Genomic DNA, 21,593 nt, shown 5'->3' on the forward strand with positions numbered 1-21,593 from the left:
AGACAGAGCCAGGGCTGGGGGTCCAGGTGTCCTCACTCCAGCACAGTGCTCTGTTGTGATGCAACCAGAATATGGTGGGAAGATTTAAGGATAAGCCCTGGACAGCAATCAAATTGGGGGAGACTTTTAGACCTTAAGTAGATAGTAATTCTCAGGTCTCTCAGATTTACTTCCTATTTCAAAACAAATATTCTCTGAAGTCTCCTTCACTGCCTCAAAATGGAATTCATAGATGATCTAACTTACCAAATGGACAGTTTCACAAAGGATCAGTATAAAGTCCTGACTATAATATAAATGAGAAATAAAAAGTGAGTAATTAATAAGATAATGTGTATTTCATTGTGTAGATGCCTGAGCATGATTACACTGGAAGAAAGATAGGCATTTGCACTTGTATATGGAATTACTTTGAATTCGACAGTAACAAAAGCAGGCATGTGCTATGTTATAGTTACATTTCTGGAAAAATTTTTATTGAAACAGTATAAAAATACTTTGTGTTCACATATAAAATGGCCTTAGACTAACTTATGGTAGGTAATTTTATGTAGGCTTTACATCTCTATGAATGTCTAACAAGACTTTGGCAAGTTGTGTAGGATGTAGATTATTCATTATGTGGAGCTCTACTGTGGATTATAGAGCACGAAGCATCTCTGGTCTTTGCCTATAAATGCTATAAGCACTCTCCAATCACTGTAACAAACAAAAACACCTCCAGGGCACCTGGAGACTCTGCCATCCTAATTGGGAATCATAGACCTGAATCTGGAATTATGAAGGTAAGAAATCCTAGCCTTGGAAGAACAGAAAGAATGAGAAAATCACCATATTGCAGCTTCTGCTGAAATAATGTAGTGACTAGGCACAAATTGTCAATGGTTGCCAAAACCATTAGGTAAAAGGTTGATGGGCAACTTTATAATGGATGAATCAGACTGATAGCACCTGAACCCATAGGTCAATCATAACACTAAAAGTGGGACAGCCAGACTTTGTGTATTCTAATATAATGCAATAGTAGGTTCACAACAACATGAATCTAGATTGAACTCCCAGTTTAAAAGAAGCATGAGAGGTAGAAGAATGAGTTAAAGAGACACATGAGGATACATGGGTTCCAGCCAATGTATGGAACATGAAAAATTTTTACAGGATTAATTGATCTTGTTTTTTTTTCATCAAATAATGGCATGGGGAGAAAAGGAAGAGGGGGCTTGTTAATTAGAGTCTTATCAGCTAAATCCAGTGTTGGACTTTGTTTTGATCTTGATTCAAATAAACTCATTCTAAAATTATTTTTGAGATATTTGGGGAAATTTGAACAGGGACCAGGTATTTGATAATGTTACTGCTAATTTTCTTAGGTGAAATAATTAAATTCTGGTTATGTTAAAAAAAAAAAAAGAAGTCTTTGTCTATTGTATATATATAATTTTATTAACTGAAGTATGTAAGGGTGAAATGATATGTCTGGGATTTGCTTTAAAATAATTTCACCCCCTAAAAGAGTGAGACATTGGGAAATGAGTGTAGGTGAAATAAGAATGGTAGAATATTTTGTTTTTTAATTTATTTATTTAATTTATTTATTTTTGGCTGCTTTGTTTCTTCTTTGCTGTGTGCAGCTTTCTCTAATTGCAGCAAGCGGGGGCTACTCTTCGGTGCGGTGCGTGGGCTTCTCATCATGGTGGCTTCTGTTGTTGTGGAGCACAGTCTCTAGGCACGTGGGCTTCAGTAGTTGTGGCACACGGGCTCAGTAATTGTGGCTTGTGGGCTCAGTAGTTGTGGCTCGCGGGCTCTGGAGCGCAGGCTCAGTAGTTGTGGTGCATGGGCTTAGTTGCTCCGCAGCATGTGGGATCTTCCTGGGCCAGGGCTCGAACCTGTGTCCCCTGCATTGGCAGGTGGATTCTTAACCACTGTGCCACCAGGGAAGCCCAGAATGGTAGAATATTGATAATTATTAAAACTGAATGGAAAGGTACATGGGTGTTCATAAATTAGACTTTGTACTTTGTACTTTCCTTTGTACTTTGTACTTTCCTTAATAATGAGTTTTTTATTGATACCAATCCTTCAAAAATTCTTCCAAAAAATAGAAGAGGGAGGAGCACTTCCCAACTCATTCTGTGAGGCCAGTATTAACCCTGATAACCAAAACCAAAGACATCGCAAGAAAAGTACAAACCAGTATCCCTTATGAATATAAATGTAAAAATCCTCAACAAAATACTAGCAAAAGAAATCCAGCAACATATAAAAAGGGTTATACACCATGACCAAATGAAATTTATTCCAGGAATGTTTGGTTTAACATCTTAAAATAAATCAGTGTAATATACCATAATTAATAGAACAATAGACAAAAAACACATGTTCATCTCAATAGAGAAAAAGCATTTGACAAAATCCAACAGCCTTTCACAATAAAAGCATTCAACAATAGAAGGAGACTTTCCCAACTCCCAAAGCACACAGCTAACATCCTACTTAATGGAGAAAGATGGAAGTGTTTCCCGGTAAGGTCAGGAACAAGACAAGGATATCTGCTATTGCTACTTTTCTACAACATGGTACTTGAAACTCCAGCCAGCGTAATCACTCAAGAAAAAGAAATAAAAGGTATCCTGATTAGAAACTTAGAAGGAAAGCAATCTTTATTTGCCAATGACATGGGATCCTGTATATAGAAAATCCTAAGGCATCCTTTTTAAAAACCTTCTAGAGCTAATGAATGAGTTCAGCAGCATGACATGATATAAGATCAGTAAACAAAAATCAATTGCATTTTCTATACACCAGTAGTAAACAATCTGAAAATGAAGTTAAGGAAATAATCTCATTTGTAATAACCCCCAAAGGTATAAAATACTTAAGAATAAACTTAACAAAAGAAGTACAAGACTTGTATACTGAAAACTACAAAATGTTGCTGAAAGAAGTAGGAAGATTTAAACAAAAAGATATCCAGTGTTTCATAGATAGGGAGACAATATTTGGCAATGCTCCCCAAATTGATCTGCATACTCAGTGCAATCCCAATCAGAATCCCAGAGTTTTTTTGTTTGGTATGGGGTAGGGGGGTTGGGGGAGGCTTGTGTGTGTGGGTTTTTTGTGGGGTTTTCTGGTAGAAATTGGCAGGCTGATCCTAAAATTCATATGGAAGTGCAAGGGAACCAGAATAACTAAAACAATCTTAAAAAAACGAAGTTGGAGGACTCACAGTTCCCAACTTCAAAACTTATTACAAAGCTACAGTAATTAAGACAGTGTGCTGTTGGCATAAGGATAGATATGTAAAGCAAGGGAGTAGAATTGAGAGTCCAGAAATAACCCATACATTCATGGGCAATTGATTTCAACAAGGGTGCCAAGACAGTTCATTGGGGAAACAGTAGTCTTTTCAGATGGTGCTGGGACACTGGATATCCACATGAAAAAGAATGAAGTTGGACCCATTCTTCAAACTATACACAAAAATTGACTCAAAATGGATCATAGACCTAAGTGTAAGAGCTAGATAGAACTATAAAACTCCTAGAAGAAAACTTAAGAATAAATCTTCATGACCTTGTATTAGAGGTGGTTTCTTAGATACAACACCAAAAGCACAAGCTACAAAAGAAAACAGAAATGAATTGGACTTCATCAAAAATAAAACCTTTTGTTGCATCAAAGAACAGTATCAAGAAAGTGAAAAGACGGCCCACAGAATAGGAGAAAGCATTTACAAATCATATATCTGACAAGAGACTTGTATCCAGAATACATAGAGAACTCTTGCATCTCAGTAATGAAAAGAAAACCCAATTTTAAAAAGGTTAAAGGATTTGAATAGACATTTCTCCAAGTAATATGTACAGGTGGCCCATAAACATGTGAAAAGATGTTCATTATTAATCATTAAGGAAGTGGAAATCCAAACTACAATGATATACTACTTGTTTGTGCACATATTCATGTACAGCTTTTGTACATGAATGTTCATAGCAACATTATTCATAATAGCCAAAAAATGGAAACAACCTAAATGTCCATCAACGGATGAATGCATAAAGAAATGTGATACATGCATACGATGGAATATTTCAGCAATAAAAAAGGATGAAGTACTGATACTGATACACGTCACAACAATGTGTGAACCTTGAAAACATTATGCTAAGTGAAAAAAGCCATTTATGTGAAATGTCCAGAATAGGCAGATCCATAGAAACAGAAAGTAGATTAGTGGTTGCCAGGAGCTGAGGTGGAAGGATTAGAGGGCATGAATGGGGAATGACTAATGGGTACAAGGTGTCTTTTTAGGGTGCAGAAAATGTTCTAAAATTAGAATAATTGCACACTGTGAACATCTAAAAACCATTGTTAAGTGGCTGAATTTTATGAAACATGAAATATCCCAATAAAGATGTAAAAAAAAAATTTTAAAGGTCCTAACCTTGACTTAATTGGAAATGTGAATATATAACAATAGAAATGAGGCTCCCAGGATCAAACTATAAGAGAACTGATAATAATCGCCCATGATTGAGACTTTTGTATTTTTCCTTCAACTAGAGAGTGGTTTGGTAATACCTAAACAATATTTTATGGGACCAACATTATACTAGCAAAAGGATTCCTTCCCCCTAAGAAACAAGGCAAGGATATCCACCCTCACCAGTCTTATTCAGCATAGTACTGAGAGTTTTGTGTTTGTCTTTGTCTTTCTTAAGGCAAGAAAAAGAAAAGGCATATAGGTAAGAAAGGAAGTTTATATTCACAGATGACATAATGGTCTATATGGAAAATCTCAAGGAATCTACCCAAAAAAATAATAGCAAGGTTGCAGGATGCCAGTTCAACATTCAGAAGTCAATTATGTTTCACTATATTAGCAGTAAACACGTGGAAACAGACATTTAAGATACAATACCATTTGCAATCACTGAAAAAAATACTTAGGTATAAATCTAACAAAACATGTTTAAGACTTTTATGCTGAAAACTATAATCAAAGAAGACCTAAATAAATGGAGAGACATAACATGTTCAAGGATGGAAGACTCAACATAGTAAAGATGTCAAATACTACACAAATAGACTTACTAGTTTAATTGAATTCCTATAAAAATCCCAACAAAAATTTCTGTAGATAGAGCAAGATTATTCCAGAAGTTATCTGGAAAGGCAAAGGAATTTGTAGTAGCTAAAACAATTTTGAAAATGAATAAAGAGGGAGAAATCACTCTACCCAATGTTCAGGCTTATTATATAGCTACATTAGATGGATGGACTCATAGATCAATAGAACAGAATAGAGAACCCAGAAATAGGCCCACAGACGTATAGCCAGTTGACTTTTGACTAGGGTGCACAAGCAAATCAATGGAGCAATTGGATAGTCACAAGCAAAAATAAGCCTTGACCTAAACCTCACACCTTATATATAGTTTAACTCAAATTGGATCGTAGATTTAAATGTAAAACTTAATATTACAACACTTTTAGAAGAACTCAAAGGAGAAAATCTTAAGGATCCAAGGCTTGGTGAAGAGTTCTTAGATATGACTCTAAAAGCACAATCTATAACAGAAAAAAAAAAAATCAATAAATTGGACTTCATCAGAATTAAAAACTTTTGTTCTGTGAAAGACCCTGTTAGGATAAAAACATAACCTACAGATTGGGAAAGAATGTTTGCAAACCACATATCTGGCAAAGGAATTGTATCTAGAAAGATCATCTTAAAACTCAACAGGTTAAAAAAACGAACAATCCAATTAGAAAATGAGCAAAGGATATGAAGAGATGTTACACTGAAAAGGATATACAGATGGCAGATAAGCACAGGAAAATGTGTTCAGCATTACTGGCCATTGGGGAAATGCAAATTAAACCACAGTGAGATACTTCATACCTATTAGAAAAGCTGAAATGAAAGTAATGATACCAAATGCTGGAGAGGGTGCAGAGAACTGGGATCTCTCATACGTTGCTGGTGGAACATAAAATGGTACAGCTACTCTGGAAAATTGTTCGGCAGTTTTTTAAACTAAACATACACTTAATGGTAAGACCCAGGAATCACACTCCTGGGCATTTATCAGATATAAAAATTATGCCACACAAAAACCTATCCACAAATGTTCATAAGCAGCTTTATTTGTAATAGCCAAAAACTGGAAGCAACCTGGATGTCCTTCAATTGGTGAATGATTAAACAAACATCCATTCCGTGGAATACTACTCAGCAATATAAAGGGATGAATTGTTGATACACACAACAGTTAGATGGATCTCAAGGTCATCAGGCTGAGTGAAAAAAGCCAATTCCAAAAGGTCACGTACTGTATGATTCCATTTATATAATATTTTTTGCAATGACAAAATTATAGAGGTACTAAACAGACCAGTGTTACCAGAGGTTGTGGATGGGACAGGGCTGTGGGTGTGTTAATAAAAGGGGATAGCGTGAGGGAGATCTTTGTGGTGGTGTAACTGTTGGGGAAAACTGGGTGAGGGTACACAGGATTTCTCTGTACTATTTTTCCAGCTTCCTGTGAATCTTTAATTATTTCAAGGTAAAAAGTATTTTAAAGTTTAGATGCTGAGGAGTCATGTAGGTTCTTAAGTCCACTGTATTTATTGAGCTCACTATATGCGGGGCACTAGATCTCCCGCTGGGTGCTTCACAAAGGCCAGTGATGCCATTCTTGCTCCTGCTCTTACCTCATCTCATGGGGATGAATGGGATACTTGGAAGCACGTAGGAAGAGGAACCTGAACCACATTTGGTGTTCAGGGAAGGCTTCCCTAAGAAGGGACTCACCTCCAAGCAGGAGGAGATGTTAACCAGGCGAAGAGTAGGGTAGAATGGGGGCTCCAGCCTGAAAGTCTGTCCTGTGCAGAGCCCTGGAAGAACAGGTGGTGTGGTTAGAGCTGGTCAGGGGTACAGTGGTGGTGGTGAGCCGGTTGCTGAGCCCAGGGCAGGCTTCCCCACTTAGTGGGGAGGGGAAGGGTACAGTACTTTCCACCCAGCGAGTGGTTTTGGGCCTTGGTTCAGGGAACATTTACTGTGTCAGGGCTCTAAGTCTTTGGGTTGAGAAAGGCCTTGGGACATATGTGGGCATTGTTCTAGGCCTAGAAGATGGGAAAATAGAGGCTGGGAGTAGTGCCAGCCAAGCACAGGCCTGCTGCAGGCACAGCCAGTCTTGCCCCATCCTGCCCTTCGTGTTCCTTTGGCTGACTAAAACTCCTGGCACCCTAGCCCTGGCATTCACCCCATCTTTGACAATACTACCACTCAGTTATTTTTTGTCTAATTGCAAGATTATTGGCTTTTTTCAGGTGCATATCCCCTTTGCTCTACTTTTTCACCTCTTTGTATCTCCATCACCCGGACCTATGCCATGCACATTTTTGATGAATTCTGTGTTCAGCAACTGTTCCCCTCTGGGTTCAGCGATCCCTGGGCCTGGGCCCCTACTCTTGAGGCATGTGCTCTCTCTCTGATGTGGGAGACAGGTGAGTAAATAAGAGTGCCATTGCAGAGGTTAGCACAGAGATCCTTCATAGGTAACCTAGGAAAGACTTCTTGGAGGAGGTGCTGCCTGAGCTGTGTCTTCACGGGGAAGAGGAGAACTATTCCTTAAGCTCCTTTTCTTTTTTCCTTTTCGTGTGTCTGAATTATTTCCTAAGATTCCTTTCGTGGGGAGGTTGTTCCAGGTTGTGAGACCAGCAGGCCAGAGGCATCAAGGTCTGAAAGCATGGGACTGTCCCTGAATTTTGTCTAGAGAAAGAATTCATGTCGGAATCCTAGGCTATAACAGCTGTGAAGGAGAGGACCCTGATGACAAGTACATGAATCTCCCCCATGGGCAGTTGGAAACCATTGAAGGATGCTGATGAGAGAGGATGTTAGTGTCTTTGGCTCAGGATCCTGGTGGATTGGAGGGAGTGAGGCAGAGGGCCAAGCCTCATCACTCCTGTATACCACTCTTAGCAGATGGAACTTGTTCCCCTTCTTTCTGCTACCTCACCTACCTCCCATGTCAAGAAGAGAGTATTATATGGCAGTTAGCAGCACAGGCTTTGGAGGTTGATCACCTGGGTTCAAACCCTAGCCTTGTAGCTTTGCCTGTCTCTCAGTGAGCACAGTTAGCCTTGGTTTTCTCATCTGCACCTTGGGAATTATTATACCTGTCTCAGGTTTCTTCGCATGGAATATGATGATGTCACGTATTGAGCTCATTGCTCAAAACATAGTAGATGCTCAGGAAATACTCAGTGGATCCTATTCAGGTAGCAAGCAGAGATGAGAACGAGACTGAAGGTATAATGACTAGAGGGTTCCCCGAAAGAGAGAACCTTCTTTTATTTTTTTTAAATACATAGTCTGTTCCTCCTAGAAAAGGATTTGATGCTGTGGAACCACTTAGGTGTGAGAGTATCGACCCAGAGGGTGTGCTGGGCAACTACATTTGGGCCCAGGACCTTTATGGACATTGTTTCCTCTGTCATCATGTTGGCCACCACTTATCGAGGATAGGAGAAACTGCCATTTCTTGGCTGTCCACCATGTGTTGACCACCATACCAAGTGTTTTCATTTATGGTTGCTCATCTTCCAGGCGGTCCTACACGGAAATCAGCAGCATCCTTACTTTTACAGAACAGTATACAGTGGATAAGGGAGGTAGCATAACTTCCCAGAATTATCTAACTGGGAGGGTGAAGACTGGGGTTTGCCCCTACATGGGACTCAGAAGCTTATGCTTTCCCCATTGCACCCTTCAGTGTTAGTTCATGTAATCAATTTGTGTACAAGTTCAGTGTAGTGAGTGCACACTGATTATGGAGAAAAATCCATCCCCTAACCCCACTCAGTTAGATCTTTCTCAGGCAAGCTTATCTCCCGGGACTGGGACACTGAACTAGAAGAGGAGGCGGAATGTTTAGGAGGCTTTTTGTCAGCCACTAGTGAATTGACAGGTCTTGCCTCTGTAGTCCCCTTCACTCTCCACCCCCACCCATTGCCAGCCCCCTTCCTCTGTCAGCACAGATGCCTATAATGACGACTTCTTTGTGAGAGCCCCATCACTACCATGTTGCTGGGCAACCAGCCACTCACACTTTCACCTTTTTGTTTTTCCCACAAATGCCAGATTTAAGGGTGGGGCCTTAGGGCAGGAAGAAGGGAAAGCAGGAAAGCAGAGGGCCCATCTGGCTGCTGCAGGTTGTTAATTACCCTATCACTGAACAGCCTTGGCTTACATTCTGAGTAGGAAACAACAGCCTCTGCCCCTTCCCATAGGATACAGTTCTGTGTCTCACCCCTCACTTTCCACACCATATTACCTGTCCCACACCTGGAAACCTCCAGATGCTAACTGAAGTTGGGATGTCTTGCTTCACTAAGTGTGTGGTGATGTGTGTCCAGACCTTGTCAGAGGCTATTGGTGTGATGCTGGTATAGATGGAGAGGACATTCCATTGTGATAGAGAATTGAAGGTGAAGATTAGGTCTGTTCTACTCCTGAGATCTCTAGGGAAGAAATACTGAAAACAAGCCATCTCTAAGGGAATTTTTTTTCATCTAAGCCTAACTTTTTGTTGTTGTTGTCATTACAGTTCTAACCCATTTCCCTTTGCTCCATCTGTCCTCAGTCAGGAGACTGTATGCCCCAAATCTTGTTCTTTGTTTTGAAAAATCAAAATTTCCTATGCTTAACCAGCTTTGCTAAAACTAATCCTTAGATATAAAGCTCTTATTTAAGTCATTCAGAATTCATTTTTAATCCCATTCAGTCTATATCTTTACATATTTTCTAAATGTTCCCAATATTTGTGTTCCACATTTTCTTTTTAAAATTTTGTATTTTGTTTATTACTAAGGTGGTAAACATATACTTTTTAGTATCTGATACTTTATTCTACTAATATATGCTATGCTGTAGTTTGCCTAACCTCCACAGGGAATTTCAAGAATGTCCAATTTTTCATTTTAAATAGTACACTGAACATCTGTATATAAATGTTTTCTTTTATTTCCTGGAGTTGTATTTTCTGTGCTGGCAGATCTCAAGCTTTTTTGTCTCAGGAACTCTCTTGCATTCCCCCAAATTATCTAGGACCCCCAGAAGAGCTCTTGTTTGTTTGAGTTGTATCTATCAATATTTACCATATTATAAATTATAGCTGAAATTTTTAATTAAAAATTTAAATTTTAAATTTAAATATACATTTATTCATTCATTTAAAAATAATAATAAACCTGTTGTGTGTTAACCTAAATAACAAATTTTATGAAAATAACTATTTTCCAAATCAAAAACTTAATGAGAAGAGTGACATTGTTTTCATTGTTGCAGATCTCTTTAATAGTGGCATAGAAGACAGCTAGATTCTCATTTCTGCTTCTGCATTTAGTCTGTAGGTGATAATGTTTTTGTTTAAGCCTTAACATAGGTTGTTGGAAAAGAGAGTAGTAGTAATTGTGGATATTCTTTGCATTATACCAGAACTTGATAAGTGATAGTTTCTTTAAGGTGTTAAGGTAAAACAATAAAATAGCCAGTTACTACCAACAAAACAGGTTTATCCAGGAGCAGCAAAGAATTGCAGTTTGGGACATGCAGCTGTGGTTCACCACATGCAAGTCTGGTAAAGCAAAGGAGAAGTTCTTTTATAGAGAATAAGGGGAAGTTGGGAGGGGCTGTTATAAACCTAAAGCCCATAGGAGAAAACTGGGAGTTTGCAGTATAATGGCTTTTCATTGGCTGAGTTGTGAGATTCTTTCATTGGCTGAGCTGTTGCCAGACAAGGAGAAAATCTTTCTTCCTCTTCCTGGCAGTAGTAAAGTAGTATTACTTCCTGCGGGAGATGTAAGGTACTCTCTTCCTGCTGGAGTCTGTGTTGATGTCAAGTGATTCGTGCATGAAGGCTCTGCTCTCCCTTCTGGCCTCTTGATTCCATTTTAGTTAGTTTCCCTTTATTAATTTTCACAAAGGGTTAGTTGCAATGTAGAATCTGAATCTATATCAGTGAACTTTTTGTACATTATTACATTAAAATCCACTGCTCTATCATGCCCTTTTAATGGATCTTTTACTAGTGCATGCTATCTATTGGGAGATCATGAATTGGTTATTTGGAAACTGTTGGTCCACTGAGATGTGCAGATTCGCTAAATGTTGACACATTTTATTACACAATATTTTAAAAATCACATTCATCAATATTACCGATCTCATCAGCATCACTGTGGGAGAGCTGTCAAGCTAGTGGTGAATACAGATTTCCAAATTGCTAATTTTCACTTGAAAGGTTGAATTTTATCATTGGCAACATATACTGTCAGTTATTTTCCTTGAAGTAACAGGTTCACATGGTTTTCAAGAAAGTATCAACTGTGTAGCCCAGTCTGAATAACCATGGTTTGTTTGTCTGTCAGTCATTGTTTTGTATAAAAATGGTTTTCCATGAAAAAACCGGCTACTTCAGCTAGCAACTTAAACAACTGCACGAGTACTTCTCTTTGAGACAACCGTTGTATTTCTACATGCAACAGGAGTACTTTATGCATATTTCCCATTTCATCACACAATATTAAAAAGAGGTGTACTCAAAGATCGAGAGTTTAGAACACTTGGTAATTTTTAACGATTCTTTAAGGACATTCTGAAGCAAAACTGGATGGGGGTGGGAGTGGTCGGAGTGGCTGGTGAGGGAGGTTACAGTGACTGCTAGTTGAATGCTTCTGCTTTGATTCATGCTAAGGCATCAACTGTTTTACCCACCATTGCTTTTGCACCATCAGTGCAAATATCAACACAGTGAAAAAAGCAAATAGCTTCTAAGATGAAATAGTTTTGACCTCATGGACACCCCCTGAAATGAGAGTCTCAGGAACCCCCCAGGGGTCCATGGACCACATTTTGACTCTTTTTTTTTTTTTTTTTTTTTAATGTTTACAGGCCCATTTGAATTTACTCTTTTGTGAAGAATCTATTCAAATCTCTTGCTTATTTTTCTGTTGGGTTGTCTTGTCTATTTTTGATTTGAGGCATTGTTTATATAGTCTGTATTTAAGTCCTTTGTCAGATACATGTATTACAAATATCTTCCCTCTTGTAGTTTGTCTTTTCACTCTGTTAATGGTGTTTTTTAAATTAAAACATTCTTAATATTTTATGTAGTTTGGCTTATCAATACTTTCCCTTTATATGTGATGCTTTTTTGATCTGTTTGAGAAATTTTTGCCCTACCCCAAGGTCATGTAGAATTTCTCATATTTTCTAGAAGCTTTGTTGTTTCACCTTTTATATTAAGATAATCCATTTGAGATTAATTTTTATGTGTGTTGTGAGATAGATTCATATTTTAGCTTTGATCTAGCACCATATTTTGAAAAGAATTATCCTCTACCTGTGCCACCTTAATAATTTTCATTTTTCATTACTTGTGAAACAATAATAGTTGCCCTCATTCTTTTCCTTGGAATCTTTATCCCTTTGATCTTTTTCCCATGGATGGCAAAGCTAGTTCAGTAATATTTATATGGCTACTTTTTATTGAATGCCAACCGTTGCAGACAACATACTAGTCATTTCATCCACATGCTTTTATTTAATCCTCTCAACCCCATGAGATCAGTAAGGGCTATCCCCCTTTTACAGTTTACATGAAACTGAGGTTCATGTGTAAGTAACTTGACCACAACCATTAAGGAGCAGAAGTTGTATTATAATAATAGAATATTGGATACTACTTATTAAACTCTTTATTGTGTACCAGGTGCTAAGCTTTTGTAGACATTCTCATTTAATCCTTATAACAACCCTGAGAAATAGATACTATTGTCTGTATTTTACAGGGAAGAAAACTAATAAGGCTTAGAGATTTCATGATTTGCCCTAGGTCAGACAGCTGTTAAATGGTGAAGCCTGAATTTGAACTTGGGTCTAACTCTGAAACCTTTGCTTTTATCCTCTACACAATTTCTTAGCCCCAAGTGGGTCTAAGTGTCAATTATGTGTCAGATACTGTGCTAGGCACTGGGAATACATGATGAGGTATGGACCTAACCTTCAAGGAGTTCACAGTCGATTAGGGCTGATTGCCCCTTTTATTCCAGACCGTAACTCTTTTTAAAATCGTGAAAGAAGTATGTCTGAGGTCTTCTGCTCAGAGAAGGTTGATTATTCTGAAGGACTGGGTTGAGATAGGATATAGAAGGAAGGGCTTCACTGAGATAATGCATGATGAACTAAATTTTAAAGGACTAATAAAAAATCTGTAGTATTGGGAGTAATTGGCATTTGTGGCCAAGGGAACAGTGGGTACAAATGGGGCTATGAAATCATCTTATCATCGTGTGTGTGTGTGTGTGTGTGTGTATAGGCAGGGGATGGATCAGGGGGTTATATATTACTTGTGCTGGCATGTGAAGGGAGAATAGGTGAACGTGGGGGCCACATCACAAAGGGCCTTATGTGCTAAGGAGCTGGGTTTGATCCTGGGGTAATGGAAGCCATCAAAATGTTTTGGTTAGAAAGTGATCCATTTGGGACCCCTTTAACCACTGACTTTTTTTTTTTTTTTTTTTAAGGAATCCCACTTAGATTCTGGCAACTAACATAGGTAATATTTATTGAGCCTTTACTGTGTGCTGAGCTATTACGTTAAGTATAAAATATAATCTCTTTTAACCTTCATTAACAAGAGAATGAGAGATAGGTGCTAGTGTTATCCCCATTTTATAGAAAAGAAAACTGAGACACAGAGAGGTTAATCAACTTGCCCAAAGAAACACAGCTCATAAACATCGGTGTGGGATTCAAAGGGGTATTTTCTCCTTTTGATACCTATATCAGCAGTTGCTTCAAAAGAAACTGTCTTGGCTTGGATTATTCCAAGAACAAAGAGAAAGCTAGTATGGTTGGAGCATGGTGGGGTAGAGTGATGGGAGATGACACTGTAGGGGTAAGCAAAGGACAGTTTGTGTAGAGCCTTGGGGTCATTGTCAGGAGCAGTGGGAAGCCACTAGGTGTATTTAGGAAGACAGGGACTTGATATTATTTACCTTTTTTTGTTTTTGTTTTTAATTCCTCTGGCTCCTTTGTAGAGAATGGATTAGAGAGGGACAAGAGTAGAAACAGAAAGACCAGGTAAGGGGCTGACACAGGCACCCAGGCAAGAAATAATGATGGTAGGTGGTAGGTGGTGGCAGATATGTAGATGATCTGGGATATATTTGGAAGTATACTATGCAGGACTTGCTTATGGGTTGGCCTGATGATGGGAAGAAAAAGCAAGGATGATGCAAGGAGGTTTTTTTTTTTCAGCCTAAGTCATTTCTAATTTGGGGCTACCATAGGTAATGCTTCAGGGAACATACTTTTCATGCAACTTAGAGCACATCTGAATATTTCCTTAGCATGCATTCCTGACAGTAGAATTAATATATTAAGGACTAAGCCTCTTTTTAAAGATTTTGATACGTATTGCCCAGTTGCCTCCCTAAACAGTAGTATTAATTCGCATTCCCCCTATATTTTGGTGTCATTTCCGCATCTTTTTCACTGCTGGAGTTAGTCTCCTTTTTCTTTTAAATTATTTAGAAAGGCATCATCCCCATAACATTTGTAAGCTAACTGAACCCAAATTCAGTTTCTTGTTACCCCATTCCTCGCTGGCTATTGGCTGGAGGCCTCTCACCTCCTTAAACCTCTTGCATTTCTTCTCACGTGGCTGCCTCCATATTTAAAGCCAACAGCAGTGTGTCAGGTTCTTCTCATGCTTCAAATCTTCCCTTCCACCTTTACTTCTGCCACCAGCTAGAGAAAGTTCTCTGCTTTTAAAGGTCCATATGATTAGATTAGCCCACCCAGATAATCCCCCCTTTTTGAGGTCAACTGTGCCAGAAAACATAAATGCAGGAGTGATTTCTCATCACACTCACAGATTCTGGGGATTAAGGGGTGTGGAATCTTGAGAGGGGGACATTTCTACCAAAGGCAAAATACATTTCCCCTCCCCCAGGGTTCTGAGGAGTCTTTTGCCGTTACTGTATCAGCTCAGCCTAAAATCTTATCTAAATCTCATCAGCTTAAAGGACCTAAATCTAACCTTCTAAATCATCTAAATCAGGTACAGTTGAAGCTCCTGAGTACAACTGCTTTCTGTCTCTTGACCAGAGAAATAGGTTGTCTGTTCCCATCATACAGTGGTCAGATGGGCAAAGAATAACAGTTATCGATTTCTAACCTGGAAAAAAATATGAGCATGAAAGTTTTTAATTACAGCATTATTTATAGTTACACACACCAGAAGCAATACACCAATACCTACAGTAGAAGATTAAGTAAATTTTACAAATTTGCTTCACTTGAGTGACTGTTATTTGGCCATTAAAAATGTTAATAGCAAAGACAAACAACATGAGAAATATAGGACACAAGTGGAGGAAAACAGTGAGATCTAAAATTATATTTATTATAATTGTCTAAAAATATGCTTATAAAAAGACTAGGAAAGAATAGCAAAAATAGTCATTGTGTTAGAGTCAGATGATGGGTGACATTTTTCTTATAATTTTTTAGTATATGCATATGTTTTCTTTCTCTTTCTTTTGAAAATCTTTGTTCACTTAGCCTAAATTCAGTATTTTCCAACCATTCTCAGTCCCCAGTTCACCTTTGAACTCATAGGATATCCTATCCTATGAGTTCATCTAGGGGTGGGGAAAAGGAAAGGTGTAGTGCCCTGCTTGCTCAGAGCACATAACTGGTGCTCTCCTTGTTTATGTGCACACACTGTTGTCTATAGCTATCAGCATTTCCATTTTCCCAGTCCTAAGTTTCCACACTTGGCAGGACAAGGCAAATAAACCCAGACCACAAAAATTCCCCAGCTGAACTTGTACCCTCGCTGGGAAGCAGCCTAGCCGTTGGTGCTCCCCAGACCAGCAATGCCAGATCATGTGGGAGCTTTCAGAAAATGAAGGATCTCAGGTCCCATCCCTGATCTTCTGAATTAAAACCTGCATTTTAGCAAGATTCTCCCACTGATTCATGTGCACATTACAACCTGAACAGAACTGGCCTAGGTGGTTCAAACAATGCCATGAAAACCGACTCAGGGATCAGGGTCTGGAAATCTTCAGGTAATTGCTGCTGGATGCACTGTGAAAGCACAGCCGGCACTCCTAAAGAACTCTGATGTGCAGATGGAGAGCTTTGCGTTCACGCCTGGTGATCTCCAATGGGTGCAGACCAGCAGCTGTGTTGAAAGCAGCCATATTGATGTTCTGTACCGGTTAAGAGCCTAGGTTTGGAAGACTCTGGTTCTGGAATAAGCACACTCCTTCCTGACTTTCCCATTGACTGCAGCTATATAGAATGCATGGAGCAATTATTTGAGGATGCTGGAAAGTAGTAGCAGATAGATTGGGAAAGAAGACCAGAGGTTGAAATTCCACCATACTGGCCTCCAGTATGAACTCAAGGAAGCCCAAAACAAGGAATTAGATATTGGCATGGAAAGAGAGCACTCCAGCACAGCCCTCCATTCTGGCTAAAGGAGTGGGGAATGGAGTCTAGTGCTCAAGAGAGAATGGGGAAAATCTCCCATGTTTCTTCTTCCTTTTCTCCATTGTTTTATACTCCAGCATGTGACAGTCCACAAACTTAAAACTGAGGGAGAAGACCTTTCCTTTCCAATAAGACTCGTGTCAAGAGTATGGAGTGAACCACTGTTGCTTTTTTTTCTTTCTTTGTTCTCCCTCCATTTGATATAGACATGTGGACACAGGCACTGTCAGGGGAAATACATGGCAGAGCAAGGTAAGCAGCGTCCCAGCTTTCTGGTCAGAGGACCAAAAGAGGAGCCCCAGGGAACTGGAAGGTACCAAGGAGATAGATCACAGAAACGGAAGAGTTCAGAAAGCAACTCCATAAAGTTATGGACTCCAGGCCTTACCTGCAAACTGTACATAAGTGGATCTGATTGTAAATAGCACACCAAAGACTTTGAGAACAGAACTACGGATAGCCCACTGCCAGGTCTCAGACTGACCACTGGTTAGCACATATGTGGTACACAACTGGATAGCACTGCAAAGGCTTTCCAAACAGAACTGACATTGAAACCTGAACTTGGATCCCAAACCCAGCTGGGTCGATTGCCTGCTAAGACAAAAATACCAGGATTCTCCCCAAACCTCATAACAAAGTGTTCAAAATTATTGGGCATACAAAGAATCAAGAAAATTTCAGCTCACAAAAAGACAATCAACAGATGCCAGTATTCCAATGTGATGCAAATGTTGGAATAATTATGTGACAGAGATATAAAGCAGCTATTATAAAAATGCTTAGAGAAGTGAGGGCATTCTAGAAACAAATGGAATGATAGAAAATCTCAGCAAAGAAACAAGGTACAAAAGAGAACCCAATGGAAATTTTAGAAGTGAAAAATAATAATACAGTAATCAAAATAATTTCACTGGATGAATCAGTAGCAGAATAGAGATAACAGAGGAGAGATTAAGTACTTGAACTAGATCAGTAGAAATCATCTGAACAATACAGAGAAAAAATATTTTAAAATAAAGCTTCAAGAACCTGCAGGACAATTATAAAAGAGCTAACGCGGTCGTGAAAGTCTTAGGAGGAGAGGAGAAGGAGTGTAGTACAGAAAAATTATTTGAAGAAAATAATGGCTGAAAACTTCTCAGATTTGGCAAAAGACATAAACCTCCAGATTTAAAAAGCTCAGCAAATCCTAAGTAGGATAAACCCAAAGAAGTCCATGCTCAAACATAATCAGATTGCTAAAAACGAAAGTCATGAAAGCAACTAGAGAAAAACACACATTGCTTATAGAGGACTAAGAATTTGAATGATTATGGATTTCTCATCAGAATACGTGGAAACCAGAAATAAGTAGACCACCATTCTTAAAGCATGGAGAAAAAAGGATTGTCAGACCCAGAATTCTATATCCAGCAAATACGTCATCTTTCTTTCTGAAGGGTTTTAAGATATTCTTAGTAAAAGGATACAAAGAAAATTCATAGTCAACAGATCTTCTCAGAAGGAATTGCTAATGAAAGTTCTTCAGACAGAAGGGAAGGGATACCAGATAAACACTTGGAACATCAGGAGTAAAGGAAGAGCAATAAGAATGGTAAATATCTAGATAAACATAATAGACTGTTCTCTTGACTTCTCTAAAACATGTTTTATAATTGAAAGCAAAAATTAGAACAAATTCATTGTAGTTATATATGTCATATAATATGACAATATTGTATGTTATATAAGACAAGGAAGGTGAATGAAAGGACTTAACTTATGCTGATAAGGTTTCTACCTTCTACTTGAAATGGTAATATACTATTTCTCAGTAGACTGTGAAAAGTTACATCTGTTTATTGTAATCCCTCAAGCAACCACTGAAAAAACTACAAAGAGATCTAGTCAAAAACTCTGAAGTTGAATTAAAAAGAGAGAAAATAGAGGAAAGAAAGAGAACAATTGGAAAAGCAATAATAAAATAGCAGATCTAAATCTAAACATACCACATTAAATGTAAATGGTCTCAACACACCAATTAAAAGGTCATGGCTTTTGAAGTTGGGTAAACCTAGTGTGAATTCATTCTTGGCCACTTACTACCCATCTGGCCATGTGTAAGAACACTTGCTTCTCTGAGCCTCAGTTTCCTCGTTTGTAAAATAGGAAAAAAATTGTACTTCCTCAGAGGGCTATTGCAAAGATAAAACAAGGTAGTGTTTATAAGGAGCTCAGCACATCCATCTGTTTAAAAAGTAGGGGAAATACATATTTGCTCATATATGCAAAGTATCTTCGGAAGAACATACAAGAAACTGATGTCATTAGTTGTCTGTGGGTAGCCTGGAGGACAGGGCTAAGAGGGAGATTTTTTTACTTGTACAGGTCCACAGTCTCTTATCTTACAACTCTGAAATCAAAAGAGCTCTGAAAACCAGGTGTTGTTGATTTTTTTATTTTGTTTTGTTTTTTTCATAAGATTGGTGCCACACCTTGTTTGGTAGCAAAACCTGAACTGAGGTGGCATGAAGCTCCTTATATGTTCATTTTGTGTGAATTCTCATTCATTTTGCAGAAATATTAGGGTATTGGTTATAGGGTACTACACAATAATATGTTAGGTACATTCATCTGACCTTTCTGAAACATGAAAAATTCTGAATTCCAAAACACATCCAGCCTAAGATTATGGATCTATGTATCCTTTGAATTTTGAATTCAATCTGTGTATTGTTTTGGATTTTGAAACTGGTGAAGGCATTACCTATTCAGAAAATTAAATTTTAAAAACTAAATTTAGCAAACTAAATTTTAAAAACTAAATTTGTGCCTGACACAAAGCAAGCTGTCAGTAAATATCAGCAGCTGGAATTATTCCATTCTTCCAGGCCTTTCCTGTCAACAAATCTGTTCATGTCCAATACTATGTTTCACCATGACAGCAGACTCTTTGAGTGTTACTACTTAGATTTTCCATCGTAAAAGACTGAGGTGCAAAGGTTTTGTGACAGACCCCTGCCAACCAGCCAGACAATCCGCCACCCAGAGTCCTGAGGTTTTTCCTGTTCACCAGACCACCTCAGCCATAAGCATGGCGTCAACAGGATTTGTGTGCCCAAGGGAGGCGTGTTGTTTTTATCTAAGAGGAGAGGAGAGCACATAAGGAGGAATTGTGTGTGGTCAGGATCACCCCCAAATCCCAAAGGGCCTTCAAAGGGCCTCAATCCCAAAGGGCCCCTTTTGAAGCTGGGCCTTCCTGTCCAGTGGGCCCAGCTAGGCAGTTGCGCCTACAGCATTTAGTGTACAGCACTCTCTTTCAGTTGATTACCAGATGAAGTTTTAGGGGCTTGATTCTAGAGACCATTTACAAAAATTAGTTTCTTTTTTTTTTTTTTTTTTAAATCCCAAGAGCCTCATTCAGGATATCCAGTGCTGAGACTATAGGATCTGGGTGTGTATATAATGAATATAATGAGCTCACAGAAGTGTGCATGTGTTGCACTTAGACTGTGTTGAGTGTGAGCCTAAAGGATATGCCGTGACAATTGCAAGAATGCAGATTGTTGGGGTGGGCCTGGCAGCTACCTTTCTAGCCTCCATTGTGCTCTACCTCTTCTTTCCTCCCCACGCTCTGTGGCCTAGGAGAGAAAAACAGAGATGGCTTCATGTTTCAGGAGCCATCAAGGCTCTGTTTTCCAAGTCATTTTTATAGCCACTAGAAGCTCCTTCTGTTTGCTGCTCTGTAGGGGGCAGTTTGTGGAGATAAGTGTAAAATGCTTGCTGCCCTCTGCACCACTTGGTCTGTCCAGTGAGGCAGGTTGTTGGGAGGCCACCAGAAAGTTTTAACTGCCAGCTCCATGAACCATGGCTTGGAAACAATAACCTAGGTCAGGAAAAATTGCTTCCCTTGGGAGCCATGTCCACCTAAATCATGGTGTCCTTTCCAGCTCATAAGGTAGAACTGACTGGAGAAGCACCTACTTTTGGATTATTTTCCTAGTTGCTTAATTAATGGCGTCTTACCTGTAAGCTTTGATTAGCTGCTGTTTACCAGGCTTTTCTGAGGTCTCCCATACCCCAGAACTGTCAGGTTTGTATTGCTCACCGGGGCTCCAGGCAGATTGCAAAGCACACTTTTTCAAATACCAGATCTTCTTTGTTTTATTATATCCATAGCCATATCCTTTATAGAAAAAATAGGAAAGTATAAAGAAGAAACTTCTCCCATGTGTAACTGTCACTGTTTAAATTTTCAGTTATGCTTGTTTCTCGTTTTATTTATATACACACACACACACACACACACACACACACACACACACACATATACATTTTTCATAGTTGATTTCCTAGGCTATTGATAATCCCCTTTTCTCCCACAGTTAACACTGGAGCATAAACATTTTTCCGCATCATTTTAAAACATTCTAAGAACATTGTTTGCATGGCTGCATTACCATGATCTGCCTAACTGGTCCCCATTTACAGCCAATCCTGTTCCCTTGGTTAAAGTCTTTATGATGATATTTTCATTTGAATTATGTATTATTTTTTTAAGATGGATACCTAGGCATAAAATAATCAGATCACAGAATGTAAAGATACAGAAGGCTTTTGAGAGGCAGGTATATTTTGTGTGTATATATATATTAGTATAGACTTAGTCTCCACAAAGCACGCACTGATTTATGCTCCTGGCTCCTGCAGTCTAAGTGTGGGCAAAAATTGGTTCTTGGTTGGGGGGTGAAAAAAATCTTCAAAATTACAATGGTTTGTGGCTATCCAGTGCAGTATCTGTGATATTAACATTTCATGCAGGGGCCATAATGAGAAAAAGGTTGAGAAGCACAGTTCTAGTTGTATATGAGCACCCATCTCACTCCACCCTTTGAAGCTTTTAAATCTGAGCTTTTGGTTTGGGGTTTTAGAATAGTATTTTTCTGATCTAAATGTTCTTGGTTCTTTGTACACACTTTAGGAGCCTGAGAAAGGTATGAATAAAATAAAATTTATCTGGTTACCAATGTTC

The 21,593-nt window shown here is 38.7% G+C and overlaps 1 protein-coding gene across 1 annotated transcript in view; it reads left to right on the forward strand.

The window, feature by feature from the left end:
- Positions 1–21,593, forward strand: part of PSMF1 (proteasome inhibitor subunit 1) — a 46,667-nt gene that overhangs the window by 21,552 nt on the left and 3,522 nt on the right. The gene's annotated exons all lie outside the window — the stretch shown is intronic.

This window comes from Eschrichtius robustus, chromosome 16 (genome assembly GCF_028021215.1).
Source record: "Eschrichtius robustus isolate mEscRob2 chromosome 16, mEscRob2.pri, whole genome shotgun sequence".
Classification (NCBI taxonomy): domain Eukaryota; kingdom Metazoa; phylum Chordata; class Mammalia; order Artiodactyla; family Eschrichtiidae; genus Eschrichtius; species Eschrichtius robustus.